The sequence below is a fragment of the Toxotes jaculatrix genome, chromosome 11 (genome assembly GCF_017976425.1).
Source record: "Toxotes jaculatrix isolate fToxJac2 chromosome 11, fToxJac2.pri, whole genome shotgun sequence".
Lineage (NCBI taxonomy): Eukaryota > Metazoa > Chordata > Actinopteri > Toxotidae > Toxotes > Toxotes jaculatrix.
In genome coordinates, this window is record NC_054404.1 from 8,216,762 (window position 1) to 8,229,507 (window position 12,746).

At 37.8% G+C, this 12,746-nt stretch overlaps 1 protein-coding gene across 4 annotated transcripts in view; it reads left to right on the forward strand.

Annotated features, from left to right (window-relative positions):
* The window catches only part of chrm3a (cholinergic receptor, muscarinic 3a), a 73,166-nt gene that overhangs the window by 25,302 nt on the left and 35,118 nt on the right, over positions 1–12,746 (forward strand). The window lies entirely within an intron of this gene.

The following is a 12,746-nucleotide window of genomic DNA, read 5'->3' on the forward strand; positions in this document are numbered from 1 at the left end:
GGCCCTCTTTAACCCCTGACTACTTCTTCTAATAATAATAAATGTGATATGTAATAATGCGTAATATGATTAGAAGCCCAGACAAAGAAAGAGCTTGGGAAAATGTCATTGTGCTGCATGAACACAGCATATGTGTGGCTTAATTGAAACAAGTGGTTTGATTTAAAACAAGAACCCTGGAAATGTTGTTGAAGGCAGGCGGTTCCTTAGCAACTGAAATGAATGTGTGTGTTAGATCCAGAATTGGAAAGGCTAGGATTTTGTTTGTCAGGATTGAATTGCCACTTGTGACCAGTAGCAGATATACAGGCATTTCTGTGATTTACTCCCTAGTGTGTCAAAAATGGTAACCTTAAGGCACATGTAAGAGGGCTTATTCCAACTGGCGTAAAAACATAGTGAGAAAAAAAAATGAAATAATAACTCCAGGAGAATATTTTACATTTTCACAGTGTGTATTATGTTTTATTTATTAACCATGGCCTAAAACTTGCCAGAACAGAACAGTTTGTTTACACATGCTCCTGACCACACATTAAAAAAAAAACAACAACTTTTGCATCCACATTAGTCTTTGTTTTCCAAATGAAAACAAATGCAAAGAATTATGAAACTATAACCTTGTTTGAAAGTAATAAATTTCATCCCCCGAGTGGTACTGATATTGGACTGATTTTGTGTAATAGTACTATCGACATGTTGCATCATGCTGCAGAACTTGTAAAAACATTACCTTCAGCTCCCCTCGAAAGTTAGTATTAAATGAAGTAGCCTTTGGCCAGAGGGCCTCTTTAAGGTGATGATTGATGGCAGACTTGCATCATTTGAAAGTAGAGAGCCTCAGGTTATAATCAATGCAATCTCTATAAGTGAAACTAACACACACACACACACAAAAACATTAAAATCAAGCAAACATCAAAAAAAAAAAAAATTTCATTAACTGGCCAAAGGCAAAACTCATTTTTCATGGAGGAAATGGTGCATATGTACAGTGTAAATGTTGTTACTCCATATAGAGTTCAGTGGGTTTACAGTTTGTCGCCCGGTGTATCTGTGAGCGTGGGTACAACAGCAGGAGTGGTTAAAAGCACTAGAGCATTGGATAGAATTCAGCCAGCGTGAATTTAATTTGGGTTTGTGGTAACAGGAGGCACAGACATGGTTATACAACAGACAATGGATGAGCACATTTGGGCGTGAGTGTAGGAAGGCACAGATAAACCATTTCTGTCACCTCATTACATAGAATATGATTACCTGTCGAAAGTAATGTGTTTGCCCCACGTTTGATCTTATCTGTATCATCTATTAGTTACATTGTTAGATTCTGTTGGACATTCAGGGCGCTCATGGCAGATTGTAATCACTGATTCAATGTTTGAAATGCTTTGAGGAATGTTGTTTATCCAAAACTCACAATTGAAGAGGTCACTGGAGACATCTTTTCAATGTAGGAGAATATTGATAATCAAGAAACTATGGAACTTTGTCTTTAGCCTGATTTGTCTTTTAATGAAGCCTCGTTTGTAGTTAGAAATAATAATAATAATTACATGAAATTTTCATGATCATTGAAAACTATAGCAGAAGTTAGTGTAAACTCATGCAGAGTTTACAATAACCCTCATGCAGAAATAAAGACTTAACTTGTAGAGATCTCATGTGTGCCGAGATCTGAAATTCTGCAACAGCAATTTGTCCTGCACTTTACTAGAAATCTTCCTCAAGCTGACACTTGAGAAAAAAACTTTCTGCAGGCTAGATTTACATATAGCTGTTTGAAAAGTTACAGTTTAATCATAAAAATAGAATGCATTTACTCCACTTTTTAAAGCCACAAGCTATAATATTATGTCGGTCTCTGTCATAATCTGCCTGCTGTTTTTTGCCGTTTATCCCATCCATGTCTGTCATAGTCAAACCGATGGCATGTTTGTCAGAACAAAAGGTGAGATACAGTGAGGAAAACCAGTCCAGTGGGACTTCATTAGGCAGCGTTATCATACTTCAAAAATTATAGAAACCTATTTGGTATTCAGCTACGGTTCTCATGGGTTTCCTAGGAATGCACTAATCATCTTTTTTTTTTTTCTCCCAAATCCTGGTACAAGTCATTTGATATTCAGCATCTGCAAATTCCATAGCTCCAATATGATCATTTTGTTATGTTTACATAACACAGCAGCACATTGAACACTAAATTAGGTAAATGCTAAAATTAGTGTCACAGTTTAGAAATGTTTGACAGAGCCATTTGATTCTACTCTTTATTTCAATGTTCCATGTGTCCCTCACATACTGTTCATTGTGCAGCTCACCTGAGTGAGAATCGCCTAACAGATATTTTGTACAGTGTCTGTAGTTTCTGAATTGCTTTGGGTTTTATATAATATATTTTAATGTGGAGTGTTTGGATCTGATGGAACAGGAAGGTTTGGACAGGATTTAGACAGCCTCTCTCCCCAACACTGAAGTTCAAATACAGTTTTTAGCCAATTGCAGCACTTGAGAAGTATGGTACTTGTGCAAAACGTTGCTGAAATAGATGCAAATTGACGTGTTTTCTTAACCTCTACTCTCTTTGCTGTCAGTGTCTATATAACTTCATTAAAACCGTTGGCTGCTGTTCTGTTTTTGTGCAACGTTGTTGTTCTCTTGTTCATTAAACAAACTGTATTTTTGCAATAGTTAGAGTGTTTTAATGAAGCAAAATGGAAAACTTTTGACAGCTGGCATACAGCTACAGTACCAATAGGTTACAATGAAAAAAGGACCTGATTTGGATCAGCCTTCATACAGTGGTTAGTGATTATTTAAAAAGATTCCTTTTTCGCACTATTTGATGATTTTGCTGGTTGGCTTGGGATGTTTCATTCTTGTGAAGAGTAAATTGTTCATTTGCTGCGTTGTGTAAACTGTATACTGAATATTACAGACTGAACGTCACTGAGATTTACCGCAGTAAAGCAAAGTGCTCTGACTAAAACCTTAATTCACCATAGAGCTGTCTCTGTACATGTCATATGTAGTAGTTGCTTAATGGGACAGTGGTGAGGTTCACAAACATAGGGCTGCTGAGATGGAGCCTGACTCTGTGAGTATGAGGTGAAGCCTCTGGGGACAGATTGAAGAAGTCATGGGTGTTAAGGAAAGAAAAAGTACCATAGCTTGCAACACTGCAGATCCAAAGCTGTGACATTGTTTCTGATGACTTTTCATTCTGGAGTCAGATCCCCGAGGTGCTGTCATGTCAAGACTGAATGCTGTGTCATTCCCACTGAAGTATATTATAGATACTCTGCGTGGTGAAAATTTGCAACGCTTTGTGATTATATGTTATCAAGAAAGTGTGTCATCATTTTAATAGAAAGTAAAACAAGATATGATGCTCCTCTTTTGTTATTATCTTGATACCAAATATAAATGATAGATCAAGTAATTTGTACCTTGAGAGTGGCTATTGTAGCCTACTGTTTTTATGCAACTCTTATTTAGCAATAACTGCTGATTATTCTCCAGTATTCTCTAGTCTTTTCTCACCCTCACTCCACTGAGATTTTTGGTGATGTTTGAGTCTAATTTGGTTTTCTGCCATATTGCACAACCCTTTATCCAAGTCCCCTTCCTGCACTTTAACAGCTCATCCGGCGACTGCTTTGTCCAAAGACAGCTTTTGCTCGAATTGCTGCCTCTTTTTGTCAATATGTTTGTTCCACAGCAATCTGTCTTTTCTGTGATTGAGTTTTCCGGCTGCAAAAAGCTCGCCCTGTGCTCAGCGATGATCTATACCTTTGGCGTACCTGTCCTATAACGTCTGGGCACTTATTATACCTTTCAGGAGCTTCTTTTATATTTCATTAGAAACCTGTTGGCACTGTAATCCCTATACTCCTACCCTTCTCTTTGTGTACTCTGTGAACTTGAAATAGGCAGGTCAGTGTATAGTCTATAAAAAGCCATTCTGCTCCATGAGACTCTGAGCCTTTTCCTAACCTCTCCAACATCTTTAGCTCAGATATTTTTTTTTAATATTCTATACTGTCTTTGACTGCATTAGCTAAGGAAACATACCTACTCTAATCTCCACACCTTTATCTTAGGAATTATGATATAGAATATAAACTCTTGGTGCCCTTTAAATGTCTTCTGCCTTATCTACTGAAAATGATCTTTGTCATTTACAGTGCATCATAGCACCTTCCTAAGCTCTACTGATGCTGGTGTGCCTTCTGCTTACCAGGTCTTAGCTGTGAATATGTTTTCAGCTTCCATCTGCAGGTTTAGTGTTGTTCAGTTTGTGTATTAGAACATTTTAGTACATAGAAGCGAGGCGCAGCTTCGCTCACAGTCTTTTCCTCTGCCACCACCCATTTTTATGCTGTGATTTCCTTATATTGTTCCCATAGTGAAAGCTAGAATGAAAATTACGTACTTTGCTAATCTGAAGACAACTTGTTGTGAAGAAAATCAAAACATGAGTGCCAAAACTTTGATTTTTATTTCATTTTTTTTTAATTTCCTGTCCTTTTTATCCTTTCTCTCCCTTCACAAAATTCCCTGGTTTTATTATCCTTCCTATTTCAGCTGTGAGAACACACAGTCATATACCTGCTGGAGACAGTGTCCAGATGTATTTCTACCACTTTTATCCAGTAGCATAAATACATTTTTATGTGTGGCTTTCCATTTATGCATCCCTTCAGTCATCCAGTAGACATGTTATTCCTCAGACATCAAATGACGTGATGGAAACAACACTATAGTTTGACCCCTGTACATGTTTGCAATATACACTGCAATATATAATACATCCTATACACTATAGCCTCTTTCTAGAATTTAAATGAATACATGCTACACGTTGGCTTTTTGTCCATTATAGTGACTTTAGCTGTGAACTTGTTTTTGCCAGTTTTATTCACAAAACATTAAATATTTTTTAACTGGCAACATAACTTGGAAACTAAAAACATTCAAAACCAAAATACACTACACTTAGAATCTGAATCTACCTGTACTATCAAGGTTCTTTACATAACAACATGATTTAATTTTAGTGTAAACCCATGTCATAAGCTTTATAGTCTTACTGGACCTCACACAAACAAGAGAAATGACAAAATACTTTTTCAGGCCACAGCACTCAAAAACACACAGAAAGAAAATGTTTAAAGGCAGCCCATTTAAAGGCAAGAGCGTAGTATTGTTAGGACACTTAATTAAATTTTATTAGCTCACAATGACTCCATCACACTAACAGTGTTGTTTTAGCACTAAAAGTTATTGACTGGAACAAGGCAGCACCAGTTGGCATCACCCACTGCTAGGCCTCAGCTTATTATTTGAGGGAGATAAAAAACAGGTTGTCTTTTAGTCAGTGGTTTTTAGGCTTTAATTTTGTTTCTTTTCTATATCAGTGATTAAAATTTTACAGCCCGGTCTTGAGTTTAATTTACCAGTCTCACCGGTTCTGTTGCTCAGTGTCATCTGTGTTTTAAACCTGTACATAAACTGTGGGTCTCTGACATAATAAGTGTGATAGTTGTCTACGTTACAGTTTCTTCTGTGCTATATACACTATATTACTTGCCAATGCATGTTTGATCAAGAATGGCATTTCTGTTGTATCAATGCTAGATCAGTAATATTTGGTTCAGATATTTATGCTTATCTCTGGAAGACTCACAATAATTTTGGTGATCCCTAAATTTTTCATCATCAGGTCAAAAATTTTATTTGTCTGTAACTTTGTGTTATGACCTGCAAAACTAATTACATTCCCATCTCAGTTGAACATTAAGAACATTACTTGTTAAATGTCGGCATATTAGCATTGTCATTTTGAGCATGTTAGCATGCTAGCACTCAGCACTACCTCACAGAGCCACTGGCATGAATGTAGACTCTTTGTCTTGTTAATAGAAATATTATCCTGAGGCCTTGGAATAAACAGTATATAGGAGCCTAAACCAATTTGTGTAAACCATAGATCCACAAATGACGAGACACTGCGCCTGGTTCTGGAAATTTTATGTATTTGAGTTTGTTGTTCCATTATAATCCATCCACATCTTCATCAATTCAGTGGCAAAAGACCAAATAAGAAGACCATCAAAAGGAAAATAAACATGTTCCAGGCAGTCATGTTCTCCATTTTTCCAAATATGAATTTCTTCCACAACTCTCAAATTACTTAACAAATCCATGAGTAACCCTTGAGACACAAGTTTGAAAAGGAGCAAAACGCACTTTCTTCCATTTGTCTTTTGACCTCCTGTCATACCAGTTTAGTTATTTGGTTTACACAACCCCTTAGGAATTTTTCCTTTTCAAAGTCAGTGATAGAAATCTAGGCATGCGTCATAATGGCGTGGTGATAAATTGGTAAACTCTCTCTGCTGAACACTGTATCTTAGGCCTGTATCATTATGATGGTGAATTATTATATCTTCAACATTTGCTAAGACACAGATAGACAGTAAAGGATTGAGACTTCTGAGCTGAGCATCTTGAGTGCCAATTTTTTGCAGGACAATTCTGACAAACAGGCATACTTTCTGGTTTTTTATTCACAAAGGTTTCAAAGAGCAAACCAAACCAAACACAGAGAATGTCATCTCTTTGACATATAAGTCTGAGAGCCGGTGCCAGTAAAGCATCTTCATTACTGGAGCTGTTGACTCATCTTTCGTAGCCACTGCTGTATTCTTCTTTGTGAGAAATTATGCTGTATTGTTGCTTAGTCTACACTGGGCAATTCTTGAGCTGAGCTGAGGTCTGAAACAGAATGTATATTTTCCTTATCTCAAACCGCAGTTCTCTATTCATTTGTTTTCTGTCATACTGTACCCTCCTAACTCTCTCCTTGGTTGTTCATTCTCTGTCTCACACCAGCACCTTCCACGCTCTTCTCCTTTTCTTTCTCATGCTCCCTTTATTTCTCTTCCACCAGGCTATCCATTATAGGCAGAGTGTCACTGAGAAGCTCGTCCTCGTGTGATGCATTGTGTGCGGTATAATTCACAGATATGGCTTCTGTTTGATAAAGACTGCTTATAGAATGAGGGGACATCTGTCCTGTGCAGCCCTTCACTGCTCCTGTGCTGCTCTGCACTGAAATGGGCCATGTGTTGAACACTCACAGTGGGAAAGGGGATTTGCAGACTGGAGGCATTTTTAACACCCAGCTTGAGTAATGTGAAAACTTTTAAATCCCCTTTTCCCTTAACAAGACAGGAAATAAGAATGCTTTGTAGCTCTGTGATGAATGTGTTTTGTCACATTAAACGTTTCGTTATTCTTTACATTTTTATACAAAGGAAACATCCAGTTTCTCTCTTTTCTTTTATCTTTCAATCGTCTGCTCACCTTCTGATGCTAATGTTTGATTCGTTTCCAACTTTAGCTTCGCTTGGAACCAAACCTCTCTTTCATTTCTAGGGGTCAAGGTGTCCGAAGATCTGAATTGATGATTCTGGCTTTAATTAGTATAGCCTGTTTTAGTGATATCAACAATTCTTTACAGGCTATGCTAATCTGTGCCAGAATCAGCAATGCTATTGGGACGGATGCATTTCTCCATGACGTACGTTAAAGCCGTTTATTGTACTGTTGTCATTCCCCAAATTTCTCGTTTTTATTTATTGCTGGTTTTGAGTCTCTGCTTTGAAATATAATAAGAGCAACAAAAATAGTTCCTCAAGATGGATGGAAGTTGATACAGGGCTTCTGACAAGGTGCAGGTCTGCAGACAAAATATAATTTGTAATTACAAGACTGAAAAATACCAGTGTACAGTAGGTCTATATGTCTTAGGTGCTGCAGTGAAGTGGCCTTTTCTGAGACATCCACTGGGCAACATTGATGAGTGCAAATGCCAAAGATGATGTCAGTATCTCATCCCTCCCTTGTTTTCTCATTTCACCTTTGTTGTTGGATAAGGTGGATCATTGGTGTGAAAAAGTACGAACAACACTGGCCCCAGCAGCTGCTCCCATGCTCTGCTGGTGTGTTTTCCATTAACCTAGTAGATTAGTGAACCCCTAACCTGTAGACACTTAATTTAACAGCATGCCAGTCCCTTAAAAAAGTCATTATCTCTGCAAAAGCTCTTTTGACCCCCTGCAATGATAAATGTATAACGTGCGACTTGTTCGTAAATGCACATATGGAGAATATATCCCTTGTGGAAAAAAAAAGTCCAAAAAGGCTATTCTATCAGTTTCATGTTTTTATTTGTTTAAATTCATTTTTCATTGTATCAAACCCAGTTTTTGATCCTTGTTATGGTTGGCACATATTATGCAATTAAATCTAATTAAATCTAATTCAGTCTTTATTCTCATTAGTTACTTCTTTATTCTGTATAATAGTTTAATTCAGTGCCATTCCCTAGCTGGATTCAAATACTATGCAAATGTATAAGAGATTCACATCGAACTGAACTTATGTGCATGTGCTTTTCCACACAGTGATACAAACTTTAAGAGTGAAACAGCCTCTCCCAGCCATGTTGAGGAGGAAACATATTTGCATTGGTAGAAGTATAACTGCAGTTCACTAATTCACGGCTGATCTGAGTAACAGCTCATAGTATGTTTTCTGCCCCCAGTCATCATTAAATGTGTAAATTGAATTGCAAAATTTTTATTATCAAGTTGTTAAAGACTGAAGGCTGTTATAACATGAAGGTTTTTTGTTTTTTTTTTTTTACGCCTTGCAGTTTTTATTAAATACTATTCTAATTATACATATTTATCATTTCATTCCCACTGCTCGCAACTGATAAATGCTTTAACTGTGGGAAAATTTTCCTTTTGTGTTACTTTGTTGTTGTATGGGTGGAACACAATGTGCATCTGAGTAATACTGACACACAGGTGAGCCGCCAGTAAAACTGGGCTCTGAGGGACTGGCATTCTACTGTGGCCTTTGATTGGCAGGGGAGCAAATGGCAGCAGCATCTGGAGGCACTTGGATCAGACCCTGATAAAAAATGCAGACACACACAGAGACGAACAGATAAACACATGTGAACGCACGCACTTATGCACACATGTGCGCACTGAGTGCTTCTGGCCTGACACTAACCCTGCAGCCGTCTTCGCTTTGTCTGTCTCCGAGCAGGAATATCAATCCACCTGTGTAGGCTTCACTTTGAAGCAGCTGAAGAAGGAAATGTGCTCTCATTAACATAATCACCCCTTGAGTTTTCCTCATGTACGACCTTTAAAGCTTAATGTTTTAAGTAATTTGCCATTAGTCATTATTTAGCTTTCATGAGGGACATGATTAGGTTCTACAGTCTCCCCGGTTTTCTCTCTCTCTCTCTCTCTCTCTCACACACACACACACACACACACACACACACACACAATTTACTCTGAAATGTGCAACATGCTTGAAACTCAGGGTGATTGATTTTGGTGTTTGGTATATTAGTCCACTGCCCACTGTGTCATGTTATCTACATCTGTGTTGATGAATCATCTGTCTTTATGGCTAACAGCAATTAACTTGCATGTTTAAGATTCCATCCATCTTGTCCAGCTGTGTTTAAAACCCTAATGCGGCTGTTTAAATCAGACCCACAGAGTGTTCGACTTTACAGAAAGCCAATGATTGCATTACTCCCCACTCTTACATCAACATAGGTCCAATAAAGTTAATGCTGTCAATTATCTATTCCTCAGTCAGGCTTTTATCCCTGTCTGTCTTTTGTCTCCTTAATTGTTTCATCAATGGAAATAATGCTCTAATTTTTCTGGGTAATTATATTAATGTAACTATGGAACAACTTAAGTAATTGGTGCGCTCTTTTCTTGTTGCTCATATGTCTGAATATCATGTCATCATAACTGGAAACCATGTGATGTATTTATAGATATAACTTTGTAAATTTTGAATAGCTTGCATATTTATGAGAGTAGTGACATTTTGGATTAATACTTTCCTCCTCGGTCTGTCACCTGTAATCCACTGGTCAGTGATGGACCCTGTTTAACCTTGCTGATAAAATCCCAGCTGAATCCAACCCATCAGCAAAGAGAGAGAGAGTAAAGTGCAGTGCCTCCTGAGGTCACCTTTCCACAGTGTTATACTCCAGAGCACCAGGCCCCTCCATTTAGCAACATAATTTGACTCATTACCTCCCTCCTCTCCAAACTGTATGCATGGAAAGTGTTATGCCTGAGCAGCTATAGGCTCTTAAGCTGCCTTACTTTATGAGGTACCTGCAATGTGTGTGGGTGCATGAACAGTTGCTGAGTATCTCTCATTCTGTCTCCAAACACTGATAAACCCCTCGGAGGGAAAATTTCTCTTTTTTGCATCATAGCCTGGAGCAAAAAATAAACAAACTCTAACACAAGTTCTCTTTTCACTTTTCATTTGCACTAAAACAAGACAAGAACAAATGATAAGTAATTGGAATGCCAGTAATTTGCCAGTGCACTGAGGGAACATAAACTTGAGTTATTGGGGGGCTGGGTTCTTCAGCATGCAACACAGAGTTGCATATGGCTATATTATAGTTTGTAAAAGTTGAAATTGGAAACAATCAGGCAGTGACAGATTTTTAATAACAACAGTTTTGCTGTGGTGGGAACAAGGGTTGAGTGGTATGACATAATATAGTATTTGTTTGCTGCTTTCCTATACCATTTATAGCATGGCATCTGTCTCATATATATTTTAAGGCCATTGTGTGCAATGCTCCAATATGGCAATGTTGATTTATTTCTTTGATCACTGCATCTAAGTGATGATGCACCACTTTGATCAGGTGTTTAATTTGTGGGACTAGCTAGACACTCTGTGTGTTTGTTTTTTGTTCTGTTTTGTTTTATTAACAATTTATCAAATGCAGAGCTGAAATGATAGGCTCGTTGACAGAAACTTTATTCATTGATTAATCACAGAAATAATCAGCAGATTAATTGAGAAACAAACGAATCACTGCAGTTGCCATCCTAATGAACAGGCAGAACGTATGAGAATGACAGAAAGCTGGATATGGGGAGGGAGGCACTTGTCAGATTTTTGACCAGATTCAAACAATGTAACTTTAATGGAGCTTCGCTTCTAATGTATAATTTCTTGTTCATTTCTGGGGAACATTCGAGTCTGGCTGCCCCTTGTCCATCAGCTAAGCTAACTGCCAGTGTGATTTCTGCAGTGCAATAATGCTCACGGCCATTTTCTCCGTGAATTATTGGAACCAAGAATACCACCCTGTCCTGCAATTAATGGCACTCCATTGATTCAGCCTATTCCCTTTTGGCAGTAAAAAAAAAACAAAGCACTCTCCAGAGAGTCTGTCTCCCCTGGGGATCTTAGTTTGTCACAGATTTCTATAGCTTAATGCACTTAGTTACATTTTTTCTCGAGGGACATAAGCGGCAGGGTTTCACCAAAATATATTAACCTAATATTAACCTTAACAGACTCTAAATCAAGAGTCCAGTCAACATTTGATTTGTAGGTGAGTGCTGCCTGGTTTATTTGTAAAAGCTAATGTTCTGTTAAAGTGGATTTTTTATGCCCAGTCAAACATGTCTGCTTTTTAACATTTCACTTCATCCAGTGAGACTGAGGTCAGATCAAACTGGCTGAGGTCTGAATATTCATGATCAGTTCAAAATACCGCTGGGATCGGATAAAAATTCATTTTTACCAATGGAGTTCAGCTCATTTAGAAGTACTCATATGATTTGATTTGAAAGCCAAGATTTAAATAGTAGTGTGGATTATTTCTCCTCCCAGTGGATTTCAGCAGGAAGTCTGAGACCACTCTTTGACATCTCGTGATATTTCTCCCCATCGCTCCTTTGAGGAATTGCAGCAGGTTAAGAAAAAAATTATCATTATCCTCTTCCAGTTGTCTTTCGTGATATGTTTTCCTGCCAGTTACTGTTCTTCCTCTGTCCTCTTTCTCCCTCCTGCCTTTACACAGCATACTGTACGCCTTATTTAGTCAGGAATAACCTTTCAGATGCACTTGCATCCGCACTCGCAAATTCACATGGCTGGCAGACGGCACAGAAAGCCTTCCATCAGCAATATAGGGCGAGGAACTGTCTTATTGGTCAGCATCCAATACTGAGGGATACACAATCCTGCAGTATGAGGCAGAAGCAAAGGCTTCTGGGAGGAAAGTAAGCACTTTTATATGTATTGAGAGTGATAAAGGAGAGAGGTTGGACAGAGTTTTGAGCATCATGCAGCTCAGCTATATAACTGCTAATTTTCCAGAGTTGTGGTGTGGAGGATAAAAGATTTACCTTGAACCCCCAGATTTCGTCACCTTCGTGACCTAGATTATGGGTTGATCTGTGCTCACTGTGAGAGGTTTTGACTTCACTGGTCTCATGCTATAATATGTAAAGAAAAAAAAGATTTAGCATAATACTCTGTTTATACAAATGACATATTTTATCACCCTGGTGTTGCTTTGCCTTTCATAATACATTATGATTATAGAAATGCTGTCCTTTTTTTTTTTTTTTACTTTACTACATTTATTTTACATATAAAACATTTGAGCATTTTTTTCTTTTAGAAATTATGCTAAGTGAACACAGACATAAATTGGTTTATATTTGAGATATAAATGCCTGAAATCTATCCAATAAATAATTTAGAGAATTTAGAAGCCTTTAATTTGGCCTATTAAACATCCAGGAGGGATGAAGAACCGAGTTGTGGTTGAAACGGCCGATGACTCACTTCTCACAGCTGACAAA